We start from the raw sequence: 15,643 nt of genomic DNA, 5'->3' as shown, positions 1-15,643 counted from the left end.
TCGAGAAAACCTTGTGCATGAGTTGGACAACATCAGTTCTGATGGTGTGAAGGAGTGTAGTCACATTTTTATATTAAAAAAACAAAACTTTTTGTACACAGTAGATTACAGATACCAAACAATACTCAGCAGTTTTCATGATGTATACCACATCAAAAGGCTAAAAGCAATAGCTCTCTACCGCAAGCCAAAACATTTTCAAGTCCGAGTTCTTTACACAATTCTGCATCACTACTGCTGCTGTTGCTGATTACCTCCTTGCTGAGGTTGCTGCTGACCATAATTGTAGTTACCATAATATTGTGCGTACTGCTGCGCATACTGCGGATTGTTCTGATAGTATTGTTGGTACTGCTGATACTGCTGTGCGTACTGCTGGTACTGCTGAGCATAGCTCTGCTGCTGCTGTTGGGTTGTCTGTGCTGTTGTTGCTGCTGCTGCTGTTGCTGGCTGCTGACTATAGCTCTGTTGCCCGTAACCTGAATATATAATAAAACATTGCTTCAGTATCAGCACACATCAAAGATACCAATGCCACTCTTTATGTAACTATTCCATTTTCTGCCCAGCAATTTGCTAAATGAAAAAATCTATAAAATTATCACAAATTGGATTTTCACATTTTGGTAGGGCTGAACGTGATAGGGCTGAACGTGACCTGATGACACAATTTGACATTTTGGCCAATATTTGAGGTAGTGTCTGTGCGGAAACATACTGGATGGAGCTTCAAATCTTGGTTTCATAAGGAGAAAAAAAAACATGCTGAGAATTTTATAGACTTGTCCTTCCATGGCTGCAAATTCGGTGAGAATCGATTCTTGCAACAATTCTTCTGAACTTTGCCTGCGAGAATCAAATATTGATTACCTTAACATCATGCTTATTCCACAAGCAATAACTTAATCGATTCTTGTTAGATTCATAAAAAAAGTTCGCTAAAACCCCACACTTACAAACTATTCACGCAAAATGTCTCATATTTTCATGCTTTCAAAAGGATAAGATAACACTTGTGGCTTAGGCGTAGGTCTTGTAAACCCGAGGTCCTGTTTTGATTCCCAGGTGGGATCACTTTTTCTTCTTGTCTCCTGGTGAAAAATTAAGTGCCTTTAATATTGGGCTATTGCGGGGGATGTAGATTGCATATGGAAACCCCAATTGAAATTCACACTCCCTGTGTAGATTATTAAGATCACATCTTCGATAGAAAGTGTGTGGATTTCAACTGAAATAACCCATTTTGCGCTGCTATTTAACATTTTATGAGAACAACTGAATAATGAATACCTTGTTGGCCATAACTTTGTTGGTTGTATCCTTGCTGTCCGTAGCTCTGATTGTAGTTCTGGGTCTGATTACCATAACCACTCTGTTGCTGGCCATATCCTGATGAGTTCTGGTTACTCTGGTTGTAGCCACTGTAGCCGGACTGCGCTCCACCAGATTGGTAATTTGACTGTACAAATAAAACGTGAAAATTTCACACTTTAATCAAAATAATTTTGAACAGACTATCAAGTTCCCTAGTTACTTTGCTTGCAGGTTTTTACAAAATCCAGGTCTCCGTGGTGCTGTAAAAAATCTGAAGGGTGTTTGATGAATTAAGCTAACATTCACTAACGTGCTGTTAATTTACCGAGTCACCAAGGCGGGTAACATATTTTGTAAGGTTCTCTTCACAACTGACATTTCATTATTAGCAAATTATTTCTTCATCTTGTGGCATTGACATGTTTTAAGATTTTATAAATGATGCTTCTGTTGTGGTCATCATCCGTCGTTTTTTAGTGAAAAGCGGACAGATAACAAGATTACGTTTTTTACGATAGAAGAGAGTTCCCGTTAGTACCCAAAACCGTGCAACTTTGTGTTTTGATTGCTTACTTTTGTAGTAGTGGCTGTCGATGACTTTCCTCTCTAAAGAATCAACAAGAATAATAACAGGCTTTTTTTTACTTTGATACCTTTTGCTTTGAAAAAAAATATTTAAAAACCCAACACTTCTATGGCAAAATACATTCACCTGAAATAAATTACGCAGTATGATGAACTGAATTAAGATGTGTGGGCTTTCTGGAATAATGGTACTTGGTAGCAAGTTTTCATTCATGACATTGTTAATTATACACCACTTGAGAGGCAGTTATGCCAACATTAGTGAAAAGATGAGTATTTTGCCATAAAAGCCTTGTAGGTACTGCTTCACTCTCCTGACTTTCTCCTCCATCTCCAGTCGTGACAATTTATGCAAGTCCTGCCTATTTTCACCTTGTTGTAAGTTGAATTTTCATTTAATACAGTTTATTTCGGCTCCATATATCACCGATTCATCCGTTCATTGATTTTAATACCTAGTAGTATATAATTTACGTTTAGGACTCCTTCCAAAGGAATCTCATGAATATTGAAAGTCGCTTGTCGTGGCCAAATCTGAACTCTTTTATAACGAGTCTCCTTCAATGATTAAGTTAAGAAAGTTTAGTCATTTCAAGTAGTGTCCTCACCTGTTGGTGGTAATCCTTGTTGTAAGAGTCACCGCCGCCCTGATCATGTCTGTTGTAGCCACCTCCGTAGCCACCACCACCGTGACCACCACCACCTCCGCCACCATATCCGCCACCACCACGGCCACCTCCATAGCCGCCACGGCGATCTTCGCGGCCACCCCATCCACCACGGCCGCCTCCACCATATCCACCGCCACCACGGCCTCCATAACCACCTGAAAGGAAGTCCACATGCTGGTTAAGTTTTTTGTATTTGATCAGTTTTCATATTTGACAACTTGTTGAACACACATATCTGTAAAGCTTAATATTATAAAACCACATCGGGATCTAGTTGCACCTATTTGGGAAGAGGGTCCTTTGGTCATCTTGATTTTGCTAAATATTTTTGAAATTTTCGGCTACATGTATGTGCAAACACAGTTGGTCATTAGTTTTGGTTTTAATATCTAAACTGCTTGAGTGATCGAACTTAAAAATTGGAATCTGATTATTTTGGTGATAGGTCTCTATGCAAGGTAGAAAACACCAAAAACAAAATTGCACCACCCTTTAAAAACCTAACCTCTTTTTTTTTCCTTTAAAATCGAATTCCATCACAGAGAAAATTGTTTACACTCCACTCACCTCTTCCTCTGCCTCCTCTATCGTCCCTGTATCCACCTCTATAACCGCCTCTATCATAACCACCACGACCGCCATATCCTCCACCACCACCACCACCATATCCACCGCCACGACCACATGATCATATCCACCGCCACGTCCACCATAGCCGCTATCACGACCACTGTCACGACCACCGTACCCGCCACCGCTCTATCGCTGCCTCGGTCGGAAAATCGGGATCGTTTATCGCCAACAGCTGTCGCTGCCTTCCTTGCGGTATTTATCGACTAAAGGAGTAGCTTCCTCCTTTTTTAGCTCTATGTATTGTACTTCAGAGAACAGCTGTCCTTCTTCAGGCAACTCAAAGTTAGCTGTTGTTATCAAAAATTGCAAATTAAAATGGATTAATCTCAGCATACTGTTACACTACTGCAACCTGAATGAGAGAATTACATCTGAATGGTTAGACACTCGGGGCTTAGTAAGTTACAAGGGTCTGGGGAGGTTAGAGTGATTTGATTTTAAGCTTTATTTTCTTGCCCCTACCTTTCATTTCCAACACGGCATGTGCGGGGATGTCCTTCCCTTTCGTCCGAGGTGCGTTTTTGCACACGATCCTTAAACTCTTCATCTGTGGGGACTATTAGGATAGCTTTGCAGTTGAAACCATCAAAGGGCCGCATTTTTCGACGTCTTGCAGAGGGGTACACATTTGTCTGATCGTACAGCAATCGATAAATAATAAGTTCAGTCAATTCCTCCTAGAACTTTTCAGTGTATGCCCATAACACATACACACGCACAACACACATTGATATTTTATTAACATATACAAGTTTTTTTCAAAATGCTGGCTTGAAAAAAATATATTTCTACTTCTGCAATGACAAGTCCATATAGTGGTTAATTATGATTCTTTCAAACAAGTTTCCTCTCTCCTTCCTCCACCTATACTTACTGTTCATATCGCCAAACACCTGTAAACTGAAAGCACTGTTATTATGTTGTTAATACATGATATGATGGTGGTGTTGAAGTACATCTCTCAATGAATCATCATCATTTTAACATGTCATCATTATTTTATCTCAATACATAACATTTCATAGTTGCTTCAATATCTAATTGAGGGTGGCCCATAGTACAAACTATTCACTGCTTTTTCAAATCTAATCCGCATCATGGTTTATTACTCGTACATCAGCATGAAGCCGTTTCTGATCATCACTCTTGTCGTCTCTTCCGTCTGCGGATGTTAATTTCTCCCGAGCACTTCCATTTATTCCACACTTTAGTCGATGACATTTCTGCTTTTTTAGATTTTTAATTTATGCTTTTGTTTGTTCCATGCAATGAAAATATAAACCATTTTTAATAACATAGCTGTTGATAATCTTACTTCCAAAGGATCACCTTTCCTGAATTGATAACAGAACTCCCTATATCTGAATCTTGCGTCCATTTTCAGTATATAATTCACCTCTGAATCAACACTATTCTAATAATAATATGATTACCAGTGGAGGATATTCTGATTGTTCCTCACTTAAATCTTGACGTTCTATGTTTTGAACTAGAAATAATGGGTACACAGCTTTTCACATACATATTTGGTTCTTCTTTAGTGAAGATTTTCCCACTCTTCAAAGTATTGTCCACAATAAATCCTGGATTTCAGCCACATTATTTGTTTACAGGTTTCTGTGCCTTATCATGCAAAATAAAACTTTCTATTATTGACCTTCACAATTCCATGCATCAGTCCATACTGGTGGTCTACTAAGTTTTTTAAACTTCCATTTCTTCCTTTTCTTATTGGTTTTTAAGTGCAACCGTCCATTTTGTTTCTCTCCGACAAATTTGTAAGCGCAAACTTGACATGCAGAAAATTCCCATATATTTAGTGTGCTTCGTGTCAGCAGCCATTGGTCGTTATAGATTCCATGAGTTGATTTGCAGAAGTTGCTACAGTGCACTTCCATAATGCAGTGTATTGTTATTACTTTTTACAAATATTGCGGTAAGTTGTTATCATCACCATATTAAGGAAACAAGAAATAACCGCCATACAAATGTTACAGCATGTTCAACGAGGGTACATAGCACTTATTTTCACTACCAAGTGGGCTTCCAAGTAATGCCAATTTCTAATATCAATAGCGAAATACTAAGGATACACCAATCCACCTTTCATCCGAACCTGCCGATCACTGATCAGTTTTGTTTTCTAAATCGGCCGATCCCGATCAGTACTACGCCAAAAACAACACATCCTACACTTCTTGATGACTTGAAAAATGCCTTGAAGCAATCAACTTCTTCTGTAAAATATGACATGTCAGCTAATTGCTGTTGTGCAATTTGAAGCCCAAATAATGATATATGCATGAAAAAAATTAATTGGTTCATTTGATCATTTTTGATGTTGCGCTTTGAAGCCATTGGAAAAGGCGCACTATAAATGTAGTAAGTTACAAATGGCAAATGAAGGGATTTTTCCCCGATCCTGATTCAGAACCGATTTGACTGATATCGGCCGATTAAATTAAATCAGCCCTGATTTGATCGATGCATCCCTATGAAATACCAATACAACATTAGAAGTATGGAAACAAGATTACTAGTGCTGGGCCGCTCACTTCATCAACATCTTGGTCCAATTTTATCTGAGCTGAATTTATGCAAAATCTCCTCATATTCCAATTAAAACAAATTTGGGAAAAATTTGAATATTTACCAGAAAAGAGATGATCATTTCTTCAAATAAACATGAAGATTTCAAAATTTCTGATACATAATAAATAACCCATCAAAGTAGATGGTAATGGAGCACGCTTTATTTTTTTTTAAATCAAGTCCACGGCAAGCGAGATTTTTTTTATGTACCCTTGGAGAAGTTGTTCAGATAAATTGTGACATGTGATAAAGAGAAAACATACATTGTACAAAATGTTGAAAACTGGGCCACCCTCCGCTTCATTCCTATTCATTAACATGATCATTGCCACACATTTGAACATGTAAAACAGCCATCAGTATTTGGTATATTTGTTACAGATGTATTTAGTCATTACTACTTAAATCTTACAATGCTATATCTTAACATACATATGATAACTTCTACTACTTAATCTTAATAACTTTTATGAGTCTTACATACAAAACTTAAAATTACACACATCAAAGAATTAAATTACAGAACATACCTTTTCCAATGAACACATAGATCCAATACTAACATGAAAAAAGGGGAAAAATACTCAATACTTAACTGATTCTGTAGTTCCATCATCTCAAGACATCTATTCCAAAATGAAAATTTTGCACTTACCGTTGGATTAGTTATTTACTTATGTCATACTTTTAATTGTACATTCTTATGTCTTGATAATGGCAACGGTTTTAAAACATGTTACTCAGATCTCTTAGCGGTATTCAAAGTTTAGCATTCATGATGACAGTGGCATACTTTAATGACAAACATAATTATAATATCAACATAATGAGCAGATGAAAATATTCACTTTTTCAAATATTCCTTGGCATCATCAATATTCATAGCATTGTTTCAATATTCATAGCATTATTTCAATATCCATAGTACCGTTTCTATATTCATCAGTAACTTGTAAGTATTACTATATTATCCATGATACTATGCTCATTGCCTCCTGGCCTCTGGATGGTCATGTATAAAAATTTAAAAACTGTTGCTCATATTACCTGATCAAGGATATAGTTTCGCTTCTTGCGAGCCGCTATCTCAAAGAACCGGTTCAGACACCGTGTGGCGTTGTCGATCAGCTGCTGGAATCGTCCGGAGTAGTTGCGCTGACGTCGCAGACCCATGACCTATAAATTTGGGGGTGGGCAAGGGGGAACATCAATATCTACCATCTTAACAAACAAATAAACCCTAATCTTAACCTTAACAATACACTACCTATTACTGATACAAAGGCGCTTGGCCAATCTATTACTTACAGATCCACTGCGGAAATTGAGGGCGTCTTACCGTGCGCTGTGAAAACTATACCCATTTACCACTTGCAATGCGCACTCATGACGATCAAGCTGCGCCCTGCCCTTTATAATAAGTTGTTTATTATTGATGCTTGGTGTTATTACCATCATCCATTTCCACCCAAAATTGGTATTCTTCCATCGGTGAACTTATTTACGACTTTTTCGTTTCTTGTGTCTCGTTCGTCGCTCTCTTTTGAGTACACATTATGTGCGTGTGCTGAATGAGAAACTAACACAAAGACTTAAAGAGTGGGATTAACAATATTCGTCAAATTATCAACCTGTCAAGTGGAATAAAAATACATTTGTCAAATGTGAAAAATCAAGAGTGCCATTCGAACTTAGCAGTTGGAATCAAAGAGCAAAAGGAAAAGTTGGAAAAGGGTAAAGTGGGTACAGGAAATATGGCAGAGTTGGAAAGAGATTTTCAAAGTGAAAAAAATTGTTTTCTTAAAATTAGTTTTTTCTTATCTAAGGTCCAGGTTTTTTTTTGTGTGTGCTAGCATAGGTTTGGATTGATTGATGGAAAACGTTCCGATCAAGACTTTAGGCAGGCTAAGGAAAGACACATTCGTCCACGCCCAAATTTGCTATTTCTTGATACTTATAAACACCAAGATTTTTTATTTATTCATTTGAAATGGGTAAAAATTTAAAAAAAATATTTCCCCCATTTTTTTCTTGATTTAAAAATCACTATTTCACACTTTCCTACTCAAATTGGTGTGAAAACAGTTCAGACTGTGAATATTGTGATTATGCACGCAATTCTTGTCGCGTGATGCCAGCAACGCGATGTAAACCAAAACAGATTAGCAGTTGAAATGCCATTCAGCTTTTTTAATTATTTTGTCATTTTGGTGCACTAAAAGCATACATTTTCGATTCATTGGTGGTGTAAAAAGATGCAAATTAAAATCATGCACCTGATACAGCTTTTGCAAGTGTTTTAAATGTAAGGTTGTTGTATGCATAATTTTGCAACTTCAACAATTGATTCAGAAAATATTACTGACAATTCAGAGTGATGTTATTTTTTTTCTTCAATCCACATCAGAATATCCGTCATCTTCAACGATCTTTTCAGAAGCAGGACTGGACATGAAAAATCTCATCATTATGGCTTGCTCCAAAAAAGAGCCAAATGTTACGTAATTTGGCAACACCATAATTCATTGTTGCAAAAAGATGCAAATTAAAACCATGCATCTGATACAGCTTCCGCAAGTGTTTTCAAACATTGTTATGCGCATCATTTTGACATTTTTTAAACTAAAAGTTGGTTTCTCTCAGAATTCACTTTTGACAACATTGTGCAATATTTGTGACAAGATAACTTGGAAAATATGCACTCAAAAAGTAAACTTGTTGCTCTATTGTACATCAAAGTCTGTGTTTTCTCATTTTTTTTCAAAATGATTTAAAAACTATATTCCATTATGTGCAATTTGGGCAGAATACAGTGACAAAATAGCTTTTCTTCAATTCTTTGTTCATATTTTTTTTTAAATTAGATGAATTTCCAAAAAACAATCCCTAATTTTATGTCTCTACTTTATGAAAAATTCCACTCTGAACAGATTTTTTTCCATGCTGTGATTGTTATGTTGTTGCAAAAAAACCATACGATTCCTGTCCAAAAATATAGTTAATAAGTTTAGAAATAATGTAGTCAAAAAAGGCACATGTTCTCTCCCCTTAGTCTGCCCTTCCATAATTGGCTATTCCAGTTGAAATACATACACCCCCTATGGAATACATGACCTTAATATCCCAAACAGGGAGTGTAGATTTCAACTGGAGTCACCCATTCAGGTAATCCCATTTGAAATTCACTCTGTTGGAAGATTAAGGTCCTATCTTCAACAGGGGGTGTATGGATTTCAACAGGAATAGCCCAATCACAACAGGGTTTCTTTGCCATTTTGTTTATCTGTATTGGTTTGAAATGGAAGGAGCCTTTTATTAAATTACAGAATTTTCCCAAATTTGTACATTGGTTGTGCAAACTCTGACATTTGTTTTGGGATTACAGGGGAGTAGGAAGGTAAGGAAATAAGGAAGAGAAGAAAGAAATCAGGAAAGGCCAAATGGACGGACAAGAACGAGGAACACACACTTGAGCTGGTAAGAAGCAGGAAGTATCGCTAAAAATCTAGGAAAGCTTTTGAAATTTGTTGGGGTTGAAGATGAGGGAAGAAAGCAAGAAGAAGGAATAGCAGCAGCTTCATTGCAATTTCTGTTTTATCCACACATTCTTGGCTTACCTTCATCTTATCCATGATGAGATTTGTGCCCAGGATATAGTACTTCTTCTCTGGGTTGGCCATGCAATGTTGCTCCGCCCATGTGGTCTTGCCACAGCCGGGTAGGCCTACCATCATCAAGACCTAAATATGTATCGTACAGGGAAAAAAACACTCTTGGAGATCAGATGATGAAATTTGATTCCAGATTGCAACAGACTTGAGACTAACAATGGTAAATTTAGATCATGGTGAAATAATTACCAACAATGATTGATGATAAGGAAATCAACCATGCAAAACTTATCTGGTATGTGTATCATGGGCAATTAAAACAAGCATTTGATCCTCATTTTTCTCTCTCATGCAGAATGTGTGAAATTAATATTGTAAATAAAACAAACAGATAAATCTTTCACAGATCGTCAAGATAAATCTTCTAGACCACATTCTCTGAGTAGCTTTGTTGCAACTTCGACAATTAACTCAGAAAATACTACTGAAGATTCAAAGTAATGATATCTTCTGCAATCCACATCAGAATATCCGTCTTCTTCAACGATCTTTGACTTTTCAGAAGCAGGACTGGACATGAAAAATCTCATCATTATGGATTGCTCCAAAAAAGAGCCATTACGATTATTTGGCAACACCACTATTATTATTAACCCTTGGTGTAAGATATTCACGTGTTAGACTAGTGTAAAGACACTAATTAAGCAGCTTACGGAATAAAGCTGTATCCTTCAATCGAAGATTATTGTGCTAGGCTTTTAATTATAAGCAGTTTTACACGAAAGATATTTGGCAAGCCCATCAAACAAACCATGACAAACCACAACAAGGCCAAGTAAAATATTGTTTAAGTGGACATTTTCGCACAGTAACTTTTTTAACTTTGCCATTTTTGCACGGTTTCAATTGTTTTCAAATTTGTGCTTCCTTAAGCTTACATACACGAAAAGAATGCATTCCAACGTTGCTATTTTGGCGGTACCTGCTTGGAAGGCAAAAGGTGCAAAAATTAACGAAGTGCGAAAATTTCCCCTTTCAAATAAAAATTCTCCATCTCACCTCACAATCTTTCTTCTCCGCTGGAGGTGTGGGTCCCCTCACTCTGTCTTCCACATCTAACTTGCCAATTAATGTGAAACCTTCCTTCAGAGGGTAAAAGGGCTCTTCCTGCAAAGAATAATTGGGTTTTAATTGTACAGTTTAACTATTATGAGAGGAAAGACATGTATCATTTACAGGTTTATACAAATATTTTTTTGCATTTCACTAATATTTACACAAACTTAAAATCCTTTAAAGTGAAAGCCCCACTTTTGGTTCAAGTTCCTTGTGGAATAAGTCAAGGTTAAAATTTATCCATGTAAATTCTGTTCTGTCTGTCATCAAAGTAACAGGTGTATTGCCAGTTCTTCTGTGGAAAACTGGGCAAGTAGGGGCTTCCTGTTTAAGCCATCGGAAGTCCACATTCATCGTAACTCCCAACATGTAAATCTTATGCCACAATCGATTTGGTACTTGGAAATAAAAATTAGCACGATCATATCAAATATTAGGCAATCCACATCAGAATATCCGTCATCTTCAATGATGTTTTCAGAAGCAGGACTGGACATGAAAAGTTTCATCATTATGAATTGCTCACTACTAACAGCTCAATGTGCCAATACATTTGTATATGTGGGGCTGTAGTGATCAGCGACAAACTGTAAGTGTGCTGAGGCTTGTGGATCAACGTCTAGGTGTTGTGCCTGTGTGTAGCGCACTATAAATCACTGCACTTTTTTTCCTTCATAGAACTCACCTTCTGCCCGACATTGATTTCCAACGATGTGTTCTTTACAAGCAGGTGAGGATACAAGGGCTCTCCATTAAGGTCATCTGTGATAGTAAACGCCACACCAAGGTCTCTGCCATTTTTGGTGTACGAGATCTGAGGCTTTTCTGCATCAAAATCCTGAGGACGGAAATAAAACACAAAAGTATGCTTCAACAGATTCAGTAAGGTGCATTCATATAAATGCTTAGTGTTATTTAGTTTGCAGGTAGCTTTCCTTGCATCATTGAACAGAAGGTATTATTATCAGTGACTTAAGATTAAAGCAACAAGGATAATTTTTAATATCAAAGCACTGTATGTGGGCAACATAAATAGGCTATCTAAAACAAGCAAAGGGGTATTCTTTGCGTAACAAATCATACGTATTAAGGGACCAACAGTTGTATGGAATCAAGTAAAATCTCTTGATCATGCGAGTGAGTATACAGGTTTTTCCAATTCCAGTTGTGTAATCAAGGATTTGTGTCTCAAAATCTCTGTTATAATGCAGGGTTCAGAGTCGAGAACATTTATAATTTACATGCTTAGGGAATAAGGTAATGCCAATTACTTGGTTTAGACATGGTGGATGCCTCTAGGCCAACTTTTCTTTGGAGGAAAGTTAATACCAATTTGATTCTTGAAGTGTGCAATCCACATCAGAATATCCGTCTTCTTCAATGACATTTCAGAAGCAGGACTGGACATGAAAAATCTCATCATTATGGATTGCTCTCAGATGTTTGTAAAAAGAAGTGTAAAGATTAGTTGACCTCAATGTGTATGTCAGAAGTCAACTCACCTATACTTCAGAATGTTTTAATCTTGAATTCGTCGTCTCGTCTGTATTCCATAGTGGCGTATAGTAGGGCGCCATGAATAAACAACTTTTCGAGAAAATCGGGTTTGAAGAAATGCCAATTTAAAATCGAGTTGTGTAAATCAGACATTCATTATATTTTGTAAATGATGTGAAATTTCTGTAGTAAACTAAATAGATTTTATTGTTATATATTTTTCAAAAGAAATAAATACATACTATTGCTGGCAAACTGAAAATAAAACTATCGTCACTATGGAAAACAAACAAAGCGCAATACCCTAACCTATTAACGTTAACGTGTCGCCACCTCGGTCGCCGTGTAATCCCTATGGCGTTACTTTTAACCGTCGTTCAGTATTCCATAGTGGCGTATAGGTCCGATCATGTCACGCCACTATGACATCTGATGTTTTTCATTTTTGCCGATATTTCATAATTATAAAATGTGTATAAAAAGTGGCGTATGGTCGATCGCCACTATGGAATACAAAAAATGTCACTTTGTAACTATACGCAACATCTAATTAATTAATTAATAATAAATTAGCTAATTATGAGTGAAAAGACATAGAAAAAATGAAAGAGAACATCATTAAAAACATATGTGCCAATTTTCAAAAAAATGACCAAAAATCACTATACGCCACTATGGAATACAGCCGACGAATTATGTTAATATAATAGGCAAATGTCTCTAGAGTGGCAAACTTGTGACTTACAATGTAGGCACCGATGACATCTCCTTCCCCAAACTTCTCTCCATAGTTCCTGAATTTGCACGCGTCCGATATCTTAGCTGTTCCACCGTAACCATACGAAAAAGGTTCTTCACCTGGAAAAAACAAAAACAAACATATTTGAGGTAATTTTTCTCATTTACAGGGTTCACACCAATAGTTTTGGTAAAACAAAGTTGTGTCACTCAGGTCTGAAAGAACAATTATTGTTTTGCCATAATGAATTAAAAATATCAGGGTCATTCCGTCAGGTTTTTTCCACTTTCTCTTTCTCAGTCTTGTTAAAATTATGTAAAGGGTGAAAAAAAAACACAATTGGTTGAAAGATGACCCTTTTTCAGATACTGGAAAAAAGAAGTTGGGTCAATACGATTTTTTATGGTTTGTAGGGTTACGGCAAACCATTTCTTTTTACCCTTCACTCACATGAAAAGCTTATCCGTATATTGAAGATAGATAGATACTGATACATAGACAAATGATTCTTTTCAGAGCCACCAAAACTAGTGCTGTAATCGATTGTCGTAAGTATCGATAGTCGGAAAATACATAGACTTCCGACATGTCGAAACACTCAATGTCAGTATCGATACACAAACGACATGGCACACATGCTTAGATTATCTCAAATCAGGTCTCAAATTACCGTCAAATACTCAAATTACCGTCTCCCAATTAAGTTTTAGCTGTTAGGCTTCAATACACTTGTTGTTAACTTGTTTCTGGAACTTACTGATAATAAAATTGGTAAACTCAAATCCGTGTTTCAAACTGCGTGAGTATCGATAATAGTATCGACATGTCGGATGTTTGCCTCCCGACATATCAATACCCAGAAAGCTTATCGATTACAGCACTAACCAAAACTTCAACATTAGGTGTTGTCTGCTTTTTCTCTTTTGACAAGAGGCATTCTTCAGTGAACCGCTCTTTTCAGAGCCATCAGTAGGCAAGGGGTGGCTTATATGTCTAATTCAGCGTGACTCCTGACGAAAGCTTGACAATTGAATACCTGAGTGGAAGAAGGGCCCAACTCCATCAAAACTGTTTTCAAGATATTAAGAAAAAACTTAATATTTGGAAAAGTTTTACAGGCAGAATGTTTTCATCTTCAGGGGACCTTTAATACATGAACATACAATATTACATACATTCAAAATTACAAAAGATGTTTCCATGGCAACGGTACAGGTCTTAATACGAGCTGGAGTTGGGCCCTTCTTCCACTAATATACTGCAAGTACCCGTTCCGTAAGCAGATGTGTTATAAATAGCTACAGAAATTTGGTAATTATCCATAAATTACACAAATAGAAGCATGTAATATGTTAACAAGAAAGTTTATTGTAGTGAAAAGCAGATTTCATGGATGAGCAAAATTCCTCTTTAACCCAATATTTGTGGAAGAAGGGCCCAACTCCATGGATTTGGGCCTTTCTTCCATGAAAACCATGATTAATTGTATGTGGAAGACCATTTAGAGAGTGGATTTTGGCTCATCTTTCACACACAAGGAAGAACAATCTGCTGGCAATAAAATGCTGGGTCTAACTCGTTTTTGTAAAAAATTGGAGTTGGGCCCTTCTTCCACTCAGGTATTCAATTCCAAACTGGCCCGATGGTGAACCCACTGAAATATTGTAGAAGCCTATCCCACAATATGAGTTTTGAAGTGTACAATCCACATCAGAATATCCGTCTTCTTCAATGGCATTTCAGAAGCAGGACTGGACATGAAAAATTTCATCACACTGGATTGTTCTCATATATAAATTCCTAAACACCTATTATATAGGACGAGCATATAAGCAGGATGATACACACATCCATGTGGCTTCCCCCTTAAGGGGGTACTACACCCCTGTCCAATTTTGTGCCTATTTTTGCATTTTTCTCAAAAATTATAGCACATTGGTAACAAGATATGTATATTATAGGGGCAAGGACTACAACTACTGTACTGAAAATTCAGCAACTCAAAGCGAGTAGTTATTGATTTATTGATCAAATATTGGTTTTCCCTCATTTTTGACTGTAACTCCACAACTGTTGTCTGTGCTGAAATAAAATTTCCAGTGCAGTAGTTGTAGTCCTTGCCCCTATAATATACATATCTTACTTGTCCCCAATGCGCTATAATTTTTGAGAAAAATGCAAAAATGGGCACAAAATTGGGCAGGGGTGTAGTACCCCCTTAACAACATACAATTCTTCTAGCTCCTGAACATGTTTTGATGACCGCAACTTACCTAACTGTAGACTAGTCTTGTCAGTAGAGAATCCAACTCGTACCACATGTCTTGTAACCTCCTCTGGTGGGAGATGCTTGACATCCATGTGTTCCTTCAACTATGATGTGAAGAAAATAAATAACAAGTTGTATGAGGCAAACTTAACTACCAATCAATGCAAAAAAGGTGGTGAGTTCAAACACATGACTATATTTTATTTTGACCTACTTTTGTCTATTTTTGTTCTGATTACTTGTGAACAATGAGACTGCCCTCAAAGTTTAAGTACACAAAACTCCCCTAATGGCTCAAGTTTGAAAGTCTCTGTCAAGGTTAAATTTAGTCTAGCATGGGGTGGGCTTTAACCTTGTAGCATATTTTCAACGACAACAATCCACCTCAGAATATCCGTCATCTTCAATGCAGTTTCAGAAGCAGGACTGGACATGAACGTTCTCATCATAAATGGACTGCCATCTTTCTAGAAATATGTTTCGACCAATATGTTTACCACTAAACAGATAACCGGGCAAAGCACTATCATAGTCACACATGTAGGCAAGAAAGACTGCAGAAAAAGCTGGGAGTATGCTTGGACTCACTCACCGCCATTCCTCACAAGATTTTATA

General features: G+C 37.0%; 1 pseudogene; it reads right to left on the bottom strand.

Annotated features, from left to right (window-relative positions):
* Nucleotides 1–231: 231 nt before the first annotated feature.
* The window catches only part of LOC140156537 (uncharacterized), a 33,228-nt pseudogene continuing 17,816 nt past the window's right edge, over nt 232–15,643 (bottom strand).

The sequence above is a fragment of the Amphiura filiformis genome, chromosome 1 (genome assembly GCF_039555335.1).
Source record: "Amphiura filiformis chromosome 1, Afil_fr2py, whole genome shotgun sequence".
Classification (NCBI taxonomy): domain Eukaryota; kingdom Metazoa; phylum Echinodermata; class Ophiuroidea; order Amphilepidida; family Amphiuridae; genus Amphiura; species Amphiura filiformis.
This window is presented reverse-complemented; position numbering and strand designations above follow the sequence as displayed.